This window comes from Microcebus murinus, chromosome 16 (genome assembly GCF_040939455.1).
Source record: "Microcebus murinus isolate Inina chromosome 16, M.murinus_Inina_mat1.0, whole genome shotgun sequence".
NCBI classification, from domain to species: Eukaryota; Metazoa; Chordata; class Mammalia; order Primates; family Cheirogaleidae; genus Microcebus; species Microcebus murinus.
Window position 1 is genome coordinate 68,782,167 of NC_134119.1, and position 20,929 is coordinate 68,803,095.

The window sequence follows — 20,929 nt, forward strand, 5'->3', positions numbered from 1 at the left end:
CTCGTGGCCAAAGGAATATCCCCAAATTAAATTGTCTTCCAGGAGGAGGGAGGTCAGACATGTCTTATCATTTCCCCCTCCCTTCTTGGAGACTTCCTTTATAACCCATTAACAGGCCTAAGGGTATGCAAGACAAACCCTTATGCAACAAATGGTGGCTTATCTTTGGTAAACAGTTTATGTTAAAACATTCCAAGCCTTTAGACAAAGCTTCATGTCTTTAGCCAGTTACAATCCAAAGAATCTTTAAACCCACCTATAACCTGTAAGCCCCCCTCCCCTTCAAGATGTCCCACCTTTTTGGGCCAAACCAATGTATGCCTCCCACGTATTGATTGATGGCTTTACCTGTAACCCCTGTCTCCCTGAAATGTATAAAAACCAAACTGTAACCCAGCCACAGCCAGTCCACTTGCCCAAAGCCTCTTGCCAGTGGCTCCGGGTCATGGTCCTCAAATTTGGCTCAGAATAAATCTCTTTAAAATTATTTTTCAGCCGGGCGCGGTGCCTCACACCTGTAATCCTAGCACTCTGGGAGGCCAAGGCGGGCAGATTGCTCGAGGTCAGGAGTTTGAAACCAGCCTGAGCAAGAGTAAGACTCCGTCTCTACCATAAATAGAAAGAAATTAATTGGCCAACTAATATATATATATATAGAAAAAATTAGCCGGGCATGGTGGCGCATGCCTGTAGTCCCAGCTAGTTGGGAGGCTGAGGCAGCAGGATTGCTTGAGCCCAGGAGTTTGAGGTTGCTGTGAGCTAGGCTGACGCCATGGCACTCACTCTAGCCTGGGCAACAAAGCGAGACTCTGTCTCAAAAAAAAAAAAAAAAAAATTATTTTTCAGAGTTTGGCTTTTTTCCATTGACATTAGTCACATCTGCAAAGTCCCTTTTGCCATGTATGACAACATATTTACAGGTCCCAGGGCTTAGAACCTGGGCATCTTTATTCTGTCTGCCACAACGATCAGGAAAGAACAGGCAGAAAACAGAGAAAGGTAGGAAAAAAATGTTCATGCTCTCACCTTCCAAATGCAATCACTCCTCAATAGTTTGGTGCATTTCCACTTAGTCTTCAAAAGCATAGCTAGATTCATACTTCATATAAAATGTTTGCATTCTGCTTTTGTTCATTGAACGTTACCTAAACATTTCCATGCTAATATATATATAGTCTTCAAAACGCCATTTTTGAAACCTGTGTAATATTCTATTGAGTGGATGTAACATAGTCCATTTAACTAGTCCCTTCTAGTTGGACTCTCTGGTAATTTCATTGGAAAAAAAAAACATTATAAATAACATCACGATGAACCTCTTTGTCTATGAGTCTCTGTTTGACTGTCAGGTGGATTCTCAGGCATGGGAATCCACTGCATTTAAGGACAGGAACATTTTTCTTGTATTTGACACCTTCCACCAAATTGCTTTGCAAACGGGTGGTAGCAATTTACATTCTGACAATCGTGTATCGGCATGAATGGCTGTTTTGCTGCACCCTTGCTAGCACTCAGTAGACCCTTAAAACATTTGTTGCTCATTTGATGGGCAGAAGAAAGAATCACTGAGTCATTTTCATGCTACACCCTCGGGCTTTATCAAAAGGAACCAAGCGAAACCGTTTAATGTGAAAATCACTTTAGTTTTTGCTGGAAAGTTTTGTTAATGACCCAGTAATTCAACTCCTAGGAACTTACATGAAGGAAATAAAAAGAGAAGTAGACAAACATACGCACACAAAGATGTGTATCATAGAATAATTTATCATGGCCAAATTTGAAACAAACAACTTAGACGTTAACAATTAATGCAGTATGTGTGATCTTGGGCGTGTTGCTTCACCTGCAACCTGTTTTCATTTCTGATCACTCTGGCCCTATTTGTTAGTCATTCATTTATTCAGCTCATATTTGGTTGCTCTGTGCTGGTTGCTGGGAAACGAAGGGATGAACAAAACAGTGGTGACCATCAAAGCTGCCCTCAGACAGGCTTACAACATAGTCTAGGAGACTGACCGACCTCCATGAAGGATTTTGTCACTTCAATTTTCCCTTTAAAATAGGGTAGTTGGAAGAGCTAGCTTCTGTGCGCTTTCAAATCCCATTCCCAAGTCTCTAGTTGATCTACTTATTATTCCCCTTGCTAGACGGAAATCTTGTTGAGGGAGGGTAGCAGGTATCTATTGTCTTGTTGGCCTAGCACGTACTTCTTCCTCTTTGGCGATGACACGATAATTCTCCTCTGGATCTTTGTCCTTTCTTTCTGTGTGATCGTGGTGGGGCTTCCTAGGAGAAAGTGCATGACCCGGGCCTGGCCGTGAATTCTCCTGGCCAGCGAGAACGGGTCTCACAGACCTTTCCTAAAGGGTGCTGACTTAATACTGGGCTTGGTTAGCTGGTTAGCCGGCAGCAATGCAGCGTGGAGCTGGGAGTCACCATCTTGCTACCCTCGCATTTGGCAAGTTTGTGCTCTGCACAAATTCGGCCTATGCTCGTCTTGCCAACTCTTACGTCCCGGCTGCAGAACTGCATCCGCCAGATGGAAGGGATGTCATTTAAAAATGTATCCACCCAGAGTTAGTGGTTAGGGGGGTCCAGGGGCGAGGGGGGGTCTCTTTTTTTTTTTTTGTAATTTGCCTGTAAGGCCTGGTGACCCTGCCACAGTAGGGAAGGGGCTGTCTGAGAATGAAGACGACATAGAGGAAAGCAGAGGGGATAGATGGAGAAGAGACATGTTCCTGACAGCGTCTGAGTGCCTGATCCAGCCATTCCTGATGCCCACTCCAGTGGGCAAAAACCAAACTTTTTAGTTCTATGAGACAAGAGATATGCACTCCCTCTCTTTTATTTGCCTAAACCAGTTTGCACTGGGGCTCTGTCACTTGCAAGTGTTAACAGAAGTGACTGATACTGTTAGGAACCGCCTGCCAACTCTTGCTATCTTCTCATACTGCTCGGCACACTCTCATTTCTTCCCTATGGGTGTCGGTGCTTCACTCTAAAATGAAAGGGTTGAATCAGCAGAGCTTCGCATTTCCACGCCGCCTGCATTTCCATGATTTTAGAGGCTCTTGCTACGTGAAGAAGGGAAGGCAGAGTTTACTGGCGCCGTTCTACAGTCTAGATAATGGCAATCGGGAGAGATCGAGTGATTTATCCAAAATGACATAAGAAAAACATGCAGAGCTGCTAGGATTCAAACCTTGGGCCAGGCGGCTCTAGGTCCTGTGGTCCATTTACAGCCAGGGAAATTGTATAGTGGAAGTGATGTTAAAAGTCACAGGAAGTGACCACAGGCGGCAGCTCTTCCGCCTGGTGCTTTTTTCCCTACATTGTGCGGCCTCTTGGCTGATAGTAGCTATAAGAGCATTCTGGATGTTTTCTTTAAAAAAAGCAATATGGGCCAGGTGCCGTGGCTCACACCTGTAATCCTAGCACTCTGGGAGGCCGAGGCGGGCGGATTGCTCAAGGTTAGGAGTTCGAAACCAGCCTGAGCAAGAGCGAAACCCCGCCTCTACTAAAAATAGAAAGAAATTGATTGGACAACTAATATATATAAAAAAATTAGCCGGGCATGGTGGTGCATGCCTGTAGTCTGAGCTACTTGGGAGGCTGAGGCAGGAGGATCGCTTGAGCCCAGGAGTTTGAGGTTGCTGTGAGCTAGGCTGACGCCACGGCACTCACTCTAGCCTGGGCAACAGAGTGAGACTCTGTCTCAAAAAAAAAATAAAAAAAAAAAAAGCAATATGTGTTTCCCCCATAGGACTGGCGAAAACTTAGTTGACTGGTGTATTAAGTGTGTGCAGAAGAAGCAGGTCCTCTGTCCTATCCCGGGCGAAGTGAACACTGGCATGCCTGCCACGGCCCCAGCACGTGTGCGGGTCACCTCCCTGCCCCTGAGCTCTGTGCGTGGTCATGTGACTTGCTTTGGCCAATGGCACGTGGGTGGAAAAGACAGTGTGTCTATCCACTCTGAGTCTAAGCTCTTTTTTTTTTTTTTTGAGACAGAGTCTTGCTTTGTCACCCAGGCTAGAGTGAGTGCCGTGGCGTCAGCCTAGCTCACAGCAACCTCAATCTCCTGGGCTCAAGTGATCCTCCTGCCTCAGCCTCCCGAGTAGCTGGGACTACAGGCATGCGCCACCATGCCTGGCTAATTTTCTCTCTATATATATATATTAGTTGGCCAATTAATTTCTTTCTATTTATAGTAGAGACGGGGTCTCGCTCTTGCTCAGGCTGGTGTTTTTTTTTTTTTTTTAATTTGAGACAGAGTCTCACTCTGTTGCCGAGGCTAGAGTGAGTGCCGTGGCATCAGCCTGGCTCACAGCAACCTTAATCTCCTGGGCTCAAGCAATCCTGCTGCCTCAGCCTCCCGAGTAGCTGGGACTACAGGCATGCGCCACCATGCCTGGCTAATTTTTTCTGTATATATATATTAGTTGTCCAGCTAATTTCTTTCTATTTATAGTAGAGATGGGGTCTCGCTCTTGCTCAGGCTGGTTTTGAACTCCTGACCTTGAGCAATCTGCCCTCCTCGGCCTCCCAGAGTGCTAGGATTACAGGCGTGAGCCACCGCGCCCAGCCTGAGTGTAAGCTCTTTTAAGAGGCCTTGCATGTTGCCTGTAGTCCTCTTGCATCCTTGCCATCACCACGAGAAGCTCTCCCCAGTAGCCGACCCCCCTCAGCTCGGACTCCAGCATGAGACATTTGGATCAGACCTGAGCCAGCCGGACCTGCGGCTCAAGCAGGGCAGCCCTAGACGAGCCAGGCTAGACCAATAACACAGGATTATTGCTTGAAGTGTTTGGTATTTGTTACATAGCAATACTTGACAGTTACAGAAAGTGTTTATCAAGATTCAAATGAAAATACTCACATACACTGATAATTCCAACTCTCCTTATAGACCCTAAGGAAACAGACATGTACCCAAGGAAACCTACATAAGGATGTTCACAGCAGCTTTGTAAGAGCAAAGAAACCAGGAATGAGGCCGGACGTGGTGGCTCACGCCTGTAATCCTAGCACTCTGGGAGGCCGAGGCGGGCGGATTGCTCGAGGTCAGGAGTTCGAAACCAGCCTGAGCAAGAGCAAGACCCCCGTCTCTACTATAAATAGAAAGAAATTAATTGGCCAACTAATATATATAGAAAAAAATTAGCCAGGCATTGTGGCGCATGCCTGTAGTCCCAGCTACTCGGGAGGCTGAGGCAGGAGGATTGCCTGAGCCCAGGAGATTAGGGTTGCTGTGAGCTAGGCTGATGCCACGGCACTCACTCTAGCCTGGGCAACAAAGTGAAACTCTGTCTCAAAAAAAAAAAGAAAAAAGAAAGAAAAAGAAACCAGGAATGAGCCAAACATTCATCAACAGGAGAATAGACAAAGAAACCCTGAGTTTTGTGGAACACCACGGCAGCTCTTATAAGGAATGGGACAGAGCTCTTTAAATAAATCTGGATAGATTTCCAAGACATATTGTTGAGTTAAAAAAGCAAGCTGTAGAACAATATGTACGGTAGGATCCCATTTATGTTAAAACACACTCACACGCTTGCTCAAAACAATACTATTCGTTTACTATACAATACTATGCATACACCATAGTATCGTACACACACATACACACACACACTTTGGGACAAAGTTCTGGAAACATTAACTATAAACTGATCACAGTGGTTATTTCCAGGGAAGAGGTCTAGACTGGGGAGGGCTGATCGAAGGAAGCATTAGTTTTTTTCTGTAACATTCTCTTAAAGAAGCAAGGACAATCCATCCACACGTTATTTGTACAATTGAAAAATAATATTCTAAAAGGAATAAATATATGTGAATATATACATACATATATATATACACACACACTCATGCTATGAATATAAACATAGGCTCTATTTGAAATATCCTTTAGAGGCAGACTGGCCTGACTTCAAATCCTGCCTCTGCCACCAGCTGTGTGTCACTGGACAAGTCACTCTATCACTCTGAACCTTGGTTTTCTCATGTGTAAAATGGGGAGACTCAGACGTATTTAATAGGGTTGTCATAAAAAGTAAATTATAATGTTTTTAAAGTTCTAAGAGCCGCGTGCGACAGCTAGCATGTGTTCAATTAAATATTCATTCCCTTCCCTTCCAATTCCCAGCCCCTGCTAACCCTGACCTCAACTCTACTCCATGAGCCAGGCTGTGGTGACTGTCATGTAGATGCCTTCTCAGCGCCTGTCCCCTCTGTGGTAGGTGGAATAATGGCTCTCCAAAGATGTCCTAGTCCCCAGAATATGTTTGGCTACACGGCAAAGGAGAATTAAGGAATTCCATTCCTACTGATGGAATTACGGTTGCTAATCAGCTGACTGCCATGGGGAAAGTATTCTGGATTCCTTGGTGGGCCCAATGTGATCACAGGATCCTTAAAAGTGGAAGAGGGAGGCCAGAAGAGAAGCAGAGAAAGATAGGTGACAATGCAAGCAAGGTTCACGAGATGCTACACTGCTGGCTTTGGAAATGGAAGAAGATGCCATCAGCCAAGGAACGCAGGTGGCCCTAGAAGCTGGGAAGGGCAATGAAACACAGACTCTACCCTGGAGCCTGGAGGAAGAAATGCAGCCCTGCTGACATCTCGATTCTAGCCCAGTGACTTCTGAACTACAGAACTGCAAGAACATGAATTTGTGTTGTTGTATGTCATTAAGTTTATGGTAATTTGTTATGGCACCAATAGAAAACTATACACCCTCTGACTCCCACGGAGGCATCTCCATTTTTGTTTGCAGAACCACCCTTCCCTCCAAATTTTCCGTGTGATTTGGATGGGACTGATCCTCTCTCCTGACAAACAGGCACATGACCCAGGCTTGGTAAGTCAGGGAATTTATTACGTCAGCACCGATTGGTTCAGGGATGGGCATGTGAGCAAAACCAGGCCAAAGCATGGAATTTACTTGGGGTTGATAAGCTGGTTAGATGTGAACCCGATGGTCATATTTCCACCGCGAGGGGAGAGTGTATATGAAGATGAATCCAACCAGAGGAAATCAGGCCTCAGAGATGCAAAGAGGCCTTCCTGATGACATTGTTTGTGTACCTGGATCCAGCCATGCCTGAAGTTCTGGGCTAGCCATGGCTTTTCAGTTACAGGAGACAAAAAATTCTACCCTCCTTTTGTTTCCTTTAGCCAATTTGAATTGGGGTTCTGTCCTTTGCAACTGAAATAATCCTTTGAGTGTCTGATGGCTATAAATCCTTTCCCTGGAGAAAAGCACAGGCAGACAAACCTTTATACACAATTTCAGCAAACTTTTTTTTTTTTTTTTTTGAGATAGAGCCTTACTCTGTTGCTTGGGCTAGAGTGAGTGCCGTGGCGTCAGCCTAGCTCACAGCAACCTCAAACTCCTGGGCTCAAGCGATCCTCCTCCTTCAGCCTCCCGAGTAGCTGGGACTACAGGCATTCGCCACCATGCCTAGCTAATTTTTTGTACATATATTAGTTGGCCAATTAATTTCTTTCTATTTATAGTAGAGACGGGGTCTCGCTCTTGCTCAGGCTGGTTTCGAACTCCTGACCTCGAGCAATCCGCCCGCCTCGGCCTCCCAGAGAGCTAGGATTACAGGCGTGAGCCACCGCGCCCGGCCTAACAACAGATTTTTAATGGGAGTATTAGTCTATACACATGTAATAATATTCCTGTTATTTCTGAGTTGAAACCTTTCGTATTTTTCTACTTTCTATTTGCTTTACCTGTTTTATTTTTCTTTTTCTCTCATTTCTTTTCTTAAAAATCCATTAACTTTTTTTTTTTTGAGACAGAGTCTTGCTTTGTTGTCCAGGCTAGAGCGAGTGCCGTGGCGTCAGCCTAGCTCACAGCAACCTCCAACCCCTGGGCTCAAGCAATCCTGCTGCCTCAGCCTCCCAAGTATCTAGCACTATAGGCATGCACCACCATGCCCGGCTAATTTTTTCTATATATATTAGTTGTCCAATTAATTTATTTCTATTTATAGTAGAGACGGGGTCTTGCTCTTGCTCAGGCTGGTTTTGAACTCCTGACCTCGAGCAATCCGCCCGCCTCGGCCTCCCGGAGTGCTAGGATTACAGGCGTGAGCCACCGCGCCCGGCCCAAATCCATTAATTTTTATAAATCCTTTTCCTAGGTGCTAGTTTTTAAAAAATAAATTGTATTTTAGTGATTATCCTAGAGAGTAAAACTTTCAAACTATCTTAACAAAGCCTAAAATTAGCCAATACCCTTACTCTTAGACAATACAAGGATTTTAGAATAGTTTAACTCCATATAACCCTACCTAACATATATTTTAGTCATTGTATATTTACATTCAAGCTTTCTGTAACAGCACAAAATGTCATTATTACTGTTGTTGTTTTGCACAGCCAAAATGTTTCCAATTTATTCCATATTTATTACTTTCTTTGTCTTATTTTTTATTGCATCCCAGATAGTTCATCTGGGATCACTTTTTTCCTGCCCAAATTATATCCTCTAAAATATTTAAGTAAACTCTCATTTTGTTTATCCAAAAGTGTATTTTGATCTCTTTCTTGAAATATATTTTTCACTGGATATAAAACTGACAGTTTTCTGTCAGATCATTGAGTTTATTCTGGTTTCTGTTGCTACTATTGACAAGTCAGTTGTTATTCAAACTATCGATCTTTTTAAGGACATCTGTCTTTTTTCTCTAACTGCTGTTGAGATCTTCTCTTCGCCTTTGGTGTCCTGCATACAGACAATGATATTTCTAAGTGTAGATTTCTTTATCTTACATGTGATTCACTGGGCTCCTTGACTCTTTGAATTACATTCTCTCATCGATTTTGGAAAAATATACCAATAATTCTTTAAATATTACTTTGCCATATTCTCTCTTCCTATGGTTTTTTTTTTTTTTTTTTTGGTAAGAGACAAGATCTCACTCTGTCACCCAAGCTGGAGTGCAGTTGGCATAGGAAATTAACTCCTAATGCTTAGAATCACCCAGAGTCCAAGTGGGTCCCTGGCTTCCCGTGAGAAAGAATTCAAGAGCAAACCAACAGTATAAAGCTAAAGCAAGTTTTATTTAGGAAATATAGAAGATCTACTCCACAGAGTAAAGGCTAGTTCTCCTTGCTGAGGAAAATAGCACCCTTGATTTTTAATTGTTTTTAAATTTAAGCAATGGCTTCATCATAAGCTAGGCAGGGGAAGAATATTTACGTTATTTCTCGGAAAGGGGCAGTGATTTCCTAAAACTGAGAACCCTCTCCTTTTTTTAACTTCATAAGCTCCCTCCCAGAACTGTCATGGTGTCCCTGAGTGTCTTTTAATATGCTAAATATTAAAACTAAGACGTAATGAACTGCAAGGTTAAGCAGTGGCCAATTTTCTTGCCATCTTGGTTTTGACCTGTCTTAACTTGTTCTGTCACCACATCCTGTCTTGATCAGGGTACTTAGGGGTTTTTTGACTCTCTGTTAAGCAGTGCCTGCCGGTTCCCTACCACACAGTGGTGTCATCATGGCTCACTGCAGCCTTGAAGTACTGGGCTCAAGCAATACTTCCGCCTCAGCTTCCTGAAAGCTAGGACTACAGGCATATAGGCTGGCTAATTTTTAATTTTTTTTTTTGTAGTGATGGGATCTCACTGTTGCCCAGGCTGGTCTCAAACTCCTGGCCTCAAGAGAGCCTCCTGCCTTGGCCTCCCAAAGTGCTGGGATTTTAGGCATGAACCATCATGCCCGGCCACTCTCCTTTCTTTATGGGACTCTAAATAAATATAGATAAAACCCACTCACTCTGTTCCCCATGTAACTTAACTTCTTTTACGTGTTTTGTGCCTTGTCTCTTCATGATGCATTGTGAATAATTTCTGTTGATCTATGCTCCACTTCACTATTTATTTAGCTGTTGCTTTTGTTTTCAAAGCATCTAGATAATTTTTTCATAGTTTCTTGATCCCTACAAAACAATGGCAATCCTATATTTTATATAAACAAAGCACATTGTTTCACCTCATAATCCCAATATCACAAGTATTAGTGGGTCTGTTTTTAGCATCTTTTACTTTTGCTAGTTCTTGCTCCTGGTATTTTGTGTCCTTGGGTTGTATCTGACTGTGTGCTACTCACGTTCCTTAAAAAATATGTTTACAGGAATAATTTCAGCCCTTTAATAAAGGGTTCTTTTCACCAGAGAGAATGTTGTGTGCTATTGTCTAGAGTTTAAAAACACTTCCAGTCTGGGACTTTAAATTCACCACTTGAAGTCTTGTGGACCACCCAAGTAATAGGGTATACATTGACAAACAAGAGCCAATTTGTTTCTGGTTTCCCTTTCCCTGAAGGTATAGTCATTGCTTTCCCAGTTTAATGTGGACTCCTCACCTTCCATGGGCCCTGAGCTTTTGTTTTTATTCCCTTCATCTAAGAAGCCATCAAAATAAAAGTTCGAATTTGCCAGGATTGTAAAATTCCCTGAGGGTAGAAGTACTCTGATTACTTCTCTGAGTTCCTGGTTTCCCATCAGTTACAGCCTGATACATCTCGTGAGCTTCAGTGCTTTTTCTTTTAATTCATTTTTTATTTATTTATTTATTTTTTGAGACAGAGTCTCACTTTGTTGCTCAGGCTAGAGTGAGTGCCATGGCGTCAGCCTAGCTCACAGCAACCTCAAACTCCTGGGCTCAAGGGATCCTCCGGCCTCAGCCTCCCAAGTAGCTGGGACTACAGGCATGCGCCACCATGCCCGGCTAATTTTTCTATATATATTAGTTGGCCAATTAATTTCTTTCTCTTTATACTAGAGACAGGGTCTCACTCTTGCTCAGGCTGGTTTTGAACTCCTGACCTCGAGCAATCCGCCAGCCTCGGCCTCCCAGAGTGCTAGGATTACAGGTGTGAGCCACCGCACCCGGCCTAATTTTTTATTTTTATTTTTTTTTTTACAGATAGAGTCTCTCTATGTCGTCCAGGCTGGAGCACTGTGTCTATTCACAGCCACAATCATAACAAGCTATAACCTCAAACTCCTGAGCTCCATGATCCTCCTGCCTCAGCCTCCCAAGTAGCTGGGACTATAGGAATCTGCCACCACGCCCAGACAATGCTTTCAAGATTTTAAAAAATTCACCTAGCATTTTTAGTTGTTTCAGTGGGAACGTTGGTTTGAATAACCTAGCTTGCCATTATCAGCAACCTCAATTACTTTGTTCTCTCAGTTTGGCTTAATTTTTCTTCTTAGCACTTAACACTACTTGACATTATATATTTATTTGTCCACCAAGTATGTTGAAAGCTGCGTGGGCACATGTACTTTGTTTTCACTGCTGTCTTCTCGGCGCCCAGAATGATGTCTGGCACATAGTGAATACTCAGCATTTGTTGAATGAATGAATGAAAAAGGAGTTATTTTGCATACATCTTTGTGCTGTGGCTACAGAAACATGGTCACAAATCTAGAACTTGCGTGGAGGCCTTTTAAAACCCAATTCCTTACCAAAGTGGCATAAAGAAGAGCTTCAAGCATTCTTGGTTTTCAGTACTTCTCAGGATCAAGGATAAGGCTGAGTGGTGGGTCTCCTTGTCCACAGGGTTGTGTGCCCCTTACCCAGTCTCAGGTGACTCTGAGCCTCTCGTTTCCTTTCTCTCTGTCCTCTCTGTTCATCTCTGTGCCCCAGTCTCCATCTTTGCATCCTTATCTTTCTCTGGTGTGTCTTGGTCATGTTCTCCCCGTCTCTATTCTCCTCTGTAAGATGCAATTCCAGTTGTTTTTGACTCGGCTTGCTCCTCAACTCTAGCTTTAACTCCAGCACGTCTGCTAAGCCAACCTTCCCCCATCTTGTCTCTATGCCTTCTGTTTCTCTCCACTTTTGTCACTGTCCTTTCTGTCACCATCCTCTCTGCCTTTCTTTCTTTTTTTTTTTTGAGACAGAGTCTTGCTTTGTTGCCCAGGCTAGAGTGAGTGCCGTGGCGTCAGCCTAGCTCACAGCAACCTCAATCTCCTGGGCTCAAGCGATCCTGCTGCCTCAGCCTCCCCAGTAGCTGGGATTACAGGCATGCGCCACCCTGCCCGGCTAATTCTTTCTATATATATTAGTTGGCCAATTAATTTCTTTCTATTTATAGTAGAGACGGGGGTCTCGCTCTTGCTCAGGCTGGTTTCGAACTCCTGACCTTGAGCAATCCTCCCACCTCAGAATCCCAGAGAGCTAGGATTACAGGTGTGAGCCACCGTGCCCAACCTGCCTCTCTTTCTTCATCTCTCTCTGCGTCATTGAATGTGCTCTGTTACTGGCACCCTGGCACTGTCACCACATTTGTCCCCCAGCCTGGGTCTGTGCATTCTGTTGCTCTTCCCCCTGAATCTGTCTACCCTGCCTCTGGCTCCCGACTCTTTCTCCTCCCACTCTGGATCCTCCATCTCTGCCCCTCACTCTGCTTCTGTTTCCTCTATTTCTGTCATGGTCTCCTCTCTTTCTGCCTTTGAACCTCCTATCTCTGTCTCTGTCCCCTCCTCTCTCTGCTACGTTCTATCCTCTCTCTGTCCCCTCTGTGTACGGGTCCACTCATCTAATATTGTTTTCTAAATTTCTAACATTAGTTCCTTTATCTCTGCCCCCTCCCTCTTTGTTCCCTTTGCCTCAGTCACTATTGCCTCCAACTTTGTTTTTGGCACCATCTCTATTTTTGTCACTTTTCCCTGTATTACTTCTGTTATCTCTGTCTTCTCCCTCTCTCTGTCACTGTCCTCCATATCTTTATAGCCTCTGAGTCTCTGTTTCTGTCACCTTCTCTATATCTGCCACTGTCCCCCTTATCTCTCTCTCCTCTATTACTGTCCCTTTGGTCTCTATCCCTTCTGTCACTGTCCAATCTCTCTGCATGACACTGTCCTCTCTGTCTCTATTACTGTCCTCTTGGTGTCTCTCCCATCTATCTAAGATCCCTTGATCTCTGTCCTGGCCTCCCGGGTCTCTGTCTCTATCTCCTCTCAACTTTTACCCCTATCTGATTCACTGTCTTTTCTGTTACTGTTCCCTTTGCCTCTGACTCTGTCATTGTTATTTCCACTTGTGACACTGTCCTCTCCGTTGTCTTCTCTAATTCTGCCCTGTCACCGTCCCCACTACGCCTGCACAAGTCCCCTCTGCCCTTCGGGGCCCTCCATCTATGACCGTGGACTCGTTTTCTGTCCCCTCTGTCTCTGTAACAAGCCCCCTCTTGTGGTTCCTGGTCACAGTCACTGTCTCTCGCCTCTGGGCCCTTCCGCTTGTCTTGTCATTATCTTCCTGCCACTTTCTGCTTCTCCTTCGCGGCTTTCCTTCCGTGTCTGAATGCCCTTCTGTCCCTGTGAGTCTGCACTTGTGGGGTTTTCTGCCCCTCGGGGCTGTTTCTCGCATTTTCCCCAGTCCGTCTCTGGATGTTTTCTAAGGTGCCACATCCTCTCCCAGGCCTTTTCTAGAACAGACGGGTCTACTTTGAGGTGCATCAGTCAAGTCAGTCCGCCTGTCAGTCAGTCTGATAGATCCCACTCCCACTGAGCCTCTTGCCTCGCGCTCTTTACCGTTTCCCGCCCTTCCTTTATGAGAGAGAGAGAGAGACAGAGAGAGAGAGAGAGAGAGAGAGAGAGAGAGAGAGAGAGAGAGAGAGAGAGAGAGAGAGAGAGAGAGAGAGAGAGAGAGAGAGAGAGAGAGAGAGAGAGAGAGAGAGAGAGAGAGAGAGAGAGAGAGAGAGAGAGAGAGGAGAGAGAGAGAGAGAGATCAGCGCATGCGCACCCTGCGCACCTTGGGCACCAGCCGCAACTTCGGAAAAGATGCGCGCGCCCCGCCTGCGGGCTCCCGGGAGCTTACGCGAATTCACGCGCGAGCTCATGCTCTAGCGGCTGGCTCGGCAACTAGTGACGTCACGGAAGCTTGGCCTCGCCTTATTGGCTGCTTTCAACGAGCGCGCTTGCGGGACGCACGTTGCCAAGCGCCAGGTGGCGCTCAGCGCCGGAGCTCCCGGACCTTGGAAATCGTACAGAACTGCGGTCCCCACGCCCCGGGCAGCAGGCCGGTACCAGTCCGCGGCCTGTTAGGGACCAGAATGCAGAGCTCCGCTGGCCCGCGCCCCTGTTCGTGGGAAAATCGTCTTCGATGAAACTTAGGAACTGGGGCGGCGCCGCACAGCTGGGGGCGGGCGGCGGGGGGCGGCGGCGGGCTTCGTCTGTGTTCGCGGCCGCTCCCCTCCCGTCGCTCGCATCACCGCCTGCGCTCCGCACCCCCGCCCCGTCCGTGGAAAAACTGCCTTCCACGAAACCGGTCCGTGGTGCCGAAAGGGTTGGGGACCGCTGCTATAGAGACTCGTGTAGTCATGGCAACCCTGCCCTACCTGCTTGGATACCTGCGCGCTTTCGTTGGATCCACTAATCCGATTGGTTAGCTGTCGAGTTCGCGCTTGTATCTGATACAAGGGCCTTCAGCTCTTCCTGTCCTCTGCCACTTCTCTCTCCCCACCAGATTTCTTCTGCGAGTGCCGGCAGTGTGGGGACGGAAAGTGACTTGGGTCGCCAGGGGGCGCGAGGGGCGCGGGACTTGGCACCGGGGCGCGGCGGGCGGGCTCGGCTCTCTGACACCCGCTCCCTGTCCTCTCGCCAGAGGCCGCCACGGAGCGCAGGGGCCTCGGCGGCCTTGGAGACTGGTGACGTCAGTGGCGATCCACTCGTGATTGGCTACTTCTCTCCCATAAGCGCAAAATCTTAAAGGCAGACCTTGAGAGTTGTATCACAGGAGGAAAGAAATTGTGTGTGCAGGAATTATCACCGTGTTCTCAAACAGTTCAATACGCAAAGAGCATTCGCCTTTATTATCTCTTGTAATCTCCATAATCATGTCCAAATATGCAAACTGTTATTAGAATGGACACCTACTGCAGCTTGGACCTATGAAATGGACACCCGTTGTTTTTGCCTGACTAACATCTGTTATCTCTGATTTTGTTTTTCATTAATAGGCTTTTGTTTTTATCAGTTTTAGGTTTACAGGAAAAAAATCAAGGGAAAAGTACGGAAGAGTTGCCATACACCCCCTCATTGACCCCCTCCCCACGCCCCTCCCATTATTGGGGTACATTTATTACAATTAATAAGCCAATATTGATGCATTATTATTAGTTAAAATCCGTGGTTTTTATTATGGATCACTCTTTGTGTTGTACAGTGTACATTTTATGGTGTTTTTTAAAAAATGGACTTTATTTTTTAGAGCAGTTTTAAGTTCACAGAACAATTGAGAGGAAAGTAAAGACATTTTCCATATACCCCCTGCCCCCACACATGTACAGCCTCCCCTATTAACATTACCAACCACAGTGGTGTGTTTGCTACAGTGGATGAGCCTACCTTGACACATCATTATCACCCAAGTCCATAGTTTACATTAGGGTTCCCTCTTGGTGTTATATGGTCTGTGGGTTTGGACAAATTTATAATGACATGTGTCCACTAAGATAGTATCATACAGAGTAGTTTCACTGTCCTAAAAACCATCTGAGGTCCATTGATTCAGCCTCTCCTCTTCCCAAACCCCTGATTTTTTTTTTTTTTTACTATCTCTGCAGTTTTGCCTTTTCCAAAATGCCATATAATTGGAATCATACCACATGTAGCCTTTTCATATTATCTTCTTTCACTTCGCAATATGCATTCTATGTTCCTCCTTGTCTTTCCACAGTGTGATAACTCATTTCTTGTTATCACTGAATAATGTTCCATTGTATGGGTGCGCCAAAGTTTGTCCACCTGCTGAAGGACAACTTGGTTACTTCCAAGTTTTGACAATTATGAATAGAGCTGCTGTGAATATTCATGTTCAGGTTTCTGTGGATGTTAAATTCTCAACTCATTTGGGTAAATACCAGGGAACACAATTGCTGCACTATATGGTAAGAGTATTCTTAGTTTTGTAAGAAATTGCCAAACTGTCTTCCAAAGTGGCTGTACCATTTTGCATTGCCACCAGCAATGAATAAGACTTCCTGATGCTCCACAGCCTCATCAGCATTTGGTGTTATTAGTATTTTGGATTTTGGCCATTCTAATAGGTGGTAGTTATATCTCATTATTGTTTTAATTTGCAGTTCCCTAATGACATATGATGTTGTGCATCTTTTTATATACTTATTTGCCATCTGTACATTGGTGAGGTGTCTATTCAGATCTTTTGCCTACTTTTAAATTGGATTGTTTGTTTTCTTAATGTTGAGTGTTACGAGTTCTTTGTATATTTTGAATACCAGTCCATTATCAGATACGTGTTTTGCAAAGATTTTCTCTCAAAGAGAGAATCTGTAGCTTCTCTCTTTATTCTTAACCCCCTGATTTTCCTATTATCCCTCCCTATGCAAAAATTAAGTTCTTTGGGTGGACCCTGCCAGAGATCCAAGTGTGGGAACAAGTGGCAGCCCTGGCCAATCAAAGTAATTCATCACCCTGGTTACAAGGATTGGTACAGAAATGGACATGTGACCCAAGGTGGGCCAGTGAAAGCTAATCTTGGGACTTTGGTGTCAGCATTCAGAAAATAGGTATTTTTTTCTGGTGCCTAACTTGCTAAGATGATAGGATGGAAACCTTGAGCTTCTATGGGCTCCCTTTGCTTCCATGAGGAGAGAGACTCTATCTTAGAGGGAAGTCAAGATACAGAAAAGTAAAGCCCATTGAGGAAATGAGATATATTCTTGACGATTTATTTTAGTGCCTGTGTCCAGCCATGCCTGAAGCTAGTTAGATAAGTTCAGTTCTATAAGCTAATAAATTCCTCTTGTCAAAAAATGAAAAAAGAAACCCAGTGGACTTACCAGGTATCAAGACTTATTATAATAATAATTAAAGCTTTGATCTGTTTGTTTTTAATAATTACAAGGAAAAAAAAATAGACCAAAGGAATGGAATTGAAAAATCAGGAAAATATCACACATATAAGGTCACTTGGTTTACGATGAAAGTAACATTGCAGTGTAGTGAGGAAAGAAATGATCTTTTTGATTAAATAGGCCTGGGCTATTAGATAGCCATATAACTCCTACCTCACACCACACATAAAAATTGATTCCAAATGGGTTGTAGATCTAAATGTTACAGTTTAAACAAACAAACAAAATAACTCTAGAAGAAAACATTATAGAATATCTAGAACCTTCAGGACAAGAAAAGATTTCTTAAACAAGAAACAAAGGAAACCTTAGCTATAAGAAAAAAATAGTAATAAATTGGACTCTATTAAAATATAAACTTAAGTTCATCAAAAATACCATTAAGAGAATGAAAAGACAAGCCACAGAGTGGGAGAATAATATGTATTCTAACATAGGACTCACATGCAGAATATATAAAGAACTACTAGTCAATTAGGAAAGGCAGAAAATCTAATAGAAAAATGGAAAAATGATGTGAGTTGGCACTTCACAAAAGAGGATATCCGAATGGCCAATAGATATTTGCAAAAGCATTATATTTTATTAGCCATTGGGAAAAAGTAAATTAAAACCATAATATTATAAAACACTGCTCACTCCTGCCAGAATTGCTAAAATTAGAAAGACTGACCATACCGAAAATTGGCGAGCAACTGAAATTCTCAGAGACTGCTGGTGGGGGTATAAGTGGAGACAGTGACTTAGGCAAACTGGGAATGTCTATGAAAGCCAAACATACATACACCCTGGGACCCAGCAATTACACTTCTAGGTTTATACCCAACAGAAATGCCTACATATGTTCACCAAAATGCAATGTTCCTAGCAGCACTATAAGTGATAGCACCAGAATGTTGATCAACAGTAGAATAGATAAATATATTATGGTATATTCCCATAATACACTCTCATACGGCAATGAAAATGAACATCCTACAGCAACCAGTGACAATGTGAAAGAATCTCACAGACATATGCTGAATCAGAGCAGCCAGGGACACATCTACATGCTTTGGGATTCCATTTTGTGAAGTTGAAAAACAAGGCAAACTGACTTATGGTGTCAGAAATCAGGACAGTAATTAACTTCCAGGTGAAGGAGTGACCACCAAGGAGCATGGGGAGTCTGGAGAGCTTGTCATGATCTAGTCCACGTCCCATGGCTGGTTCCATGGCTGTGCTCAGTTTGTAAACTGAGCAATACACACTGGATATTTGTGCATTTTTCTGTGTCACAAAAAAGGGCAAGTTTTCTGTCACTTGCAGGTTGAAGAGTCTAGACAAATACAAGCAAGTAGCAATGCTATTTTTGTTCTTCTTTCTCCCCTTTTATAAATGAGAATCATGATAGCTTCCCTGTTCTCCCTCCACTCTTCTATGCTGTGGTAGGTTGCTGAGGGCAGCTATAATTTTCACTGAGAATTAATTTTCTGGATCAAGAGAGACTCCATGCTCCATTGATAAAAGGAATACCCAATGTTACAAAATCCTGATCTGGGGATTGAACGTGGCTTTGGCTTACTTTCCATTTGGGGATGGGGTGAACACTTCTGCAGTTGCACCTGGGGTGATTGTATTATGTCAGGTAGGAGTGTTCTTTTTTTAACCAACCTTATTGAGGTATAATTTATATGCAAGAAAATGCATCAGTTTTTCAAAGAGATATATGCAACCCATGTTCATAGCTGCAATCATTTACAATAACGGAAAGGTAGAAGAAAGCAACCCAAGTGTTCATCAGTGGATACATGGATAAAATAAATGTGGTATATACATATAATAGAGTATTTTTTGACCTTAAAAGGGGAGGAAATTTTGACACGTGCTACAACCTGGGTGAACCTTGAGGACATTATGCTAAGTAAAGCAATCCAGTCACAGAAAGACAAATACTGTATAATTCCACTTACATAGGGCACCTACAGTAGTCAAATTTGTAGAGACTGTCCCAGAAAGTAGAATGGTGGTTGCCAGGGGCTGGAAAGAGAGGGGAACAGAGTGTTGTTTAATGGGCACAGAGTTTCAATTTTTCACTATGAAAATAATTATGGAGATGGATGGTGGTGATGTTTGCACAACAATGTGAATGTATTTCAAGCAACTGTACACAGACTGGGCGCGGTGGCTCACACCTATAATCCTAGCACTCTGGGAGGCCGAGGCGGGCAGATTACTCGAGGTCAGGAGTTCGAAACCAGCCTGAGCAAGAGCGAGACCCCGTCTCCACTATAAATAGAAAGAAATTAATTGGCCAACTAATATATATAGAAAAAATTAGCTGGGCGTGGTAGTGCATGCCTATAGTCCCAGCTACTCGGGAGGCTGAGACAGAAGGATTGCTTGAGCCCAGGAGTTTGAGGTTGCTGTGAGCTAGGCTGATGCCACGGCACTCACTCTAGCCTGAGCAACAAAGCAAGACTCTGTCTCAAAAAAAAAAAAAAAAAAAAAAAAAAAAAGCAACTGCACCACAAAAAATGGTTAAGATGCTAAATTTTATGTTATGTATATTTTGCAAAATTAAAAAACTTTTAAATGCACCAGTTTTGAATACAGTGAGTTTTTACACATGTATACAGTTGTGTGACCACCCCACAATTAAAATATAGAAGAGTTCCATCATTCCTAAAGTCTCCCTTGTCCCCACAGCCACCCCCCCCACTGTCCCTGGGCAACCACTGATCTGCTTTCTGTCCCTACAAATTAATGTTTCCTCTTCTACAATTTCACATAAATGGAATCACACTGTATGTACTCTTTTGTATCTTCTTTCACAAAACATACATTTTTGAGATTTATCCACAGTGTTACACATATCACGAGTGGCTGTTTTTATGGCTGAGTTGTATTCCATCCTAAGGATGGACCACAGTTTGTTTATCCTACCTCCTGTTGATGGACATGCAGGTTGTTTCCAGATTGGTGGCTTTTATGAACAAGATTGCGGTGGATATTTGTGTGAACATGTTTTTATTTCTCGTGGGTAAATATTTAGGAGTGGGCTTGCCAAGTTGTGTGATAAATTTATGTTTAACTTCACAAGAAACTGACAAACCGTTTTTCAATGTGGTTGCAGTGGGTTGAATGTTAGTCCCCAAAAGCTATGTCCCCGTTTCAACCCCAGGAACCCGTGAATGTGACCTTACTTGAAAAAAGGGCATTTGCAGATATAATTAAGGATCTCCAAATGAGATCATCCTGGATTTAGAGTGGTCCCTAAATCCAATGACAGGTGTCCTGAAAAGAGAGAGGCAGAGGCAGATTTGAGACAGAGACACACAGTAGAGAAGCTGACGGAGCAGGGATTGGAGAGATAGATGTATCTGTAAACTGAGGAACGCCGAGCACTGCCGGCAGCTCCCAGGAGCTAGGAGAGAGGCATAGACTGAATGGCGTTTCCCTCAGAGCCTCAGAAGAAACCAACCCTGCCAATACCTTCACTACAGAATTCTGGCTTCCAGAACTGTGTGAGAGAGAATGCATTTCTGCATTTTCAGCCAGACGGTTTGGTTCGGCAGCCCTAGCACACCAATACAGCGGTTGTACCAATGTTCATGGTGTGGGAATGCAGGCGTGAACTAATGCAAAGGGCAGAAGTAGTGGGCACCTACTCCTCCGAGGGACTGTCCCTTGCCCACTGCCACGTGATTGTTGCAACTGTCAATCAAGGGGAACTTATGTTCTCCACTAAAGACTGTTGCGGCTCCCAGGAGTTGAATTCCCCATTGCAGCCAAAAGGCATGAGGTCCTGGGGGCTTCTGGGCCAATCCCCGCACGATGGGCAGGGGAGGAGTCAGCGATGGCAGGGGGCGGGCCGAGAGCTCCGACTGGACGCAATGATTGGCCTGAGGCGGAGTGCGGGGCCAATCAGGACCCTTTTCCTGAATGATACAGAGGTCTCGTTTAATCTGAAGTTATCTGCTCTGAAGGCGGTTACAAATCTCGTGAATTTCTTGCAGTGGCGGCAGATCTTGTCAATTTCCTA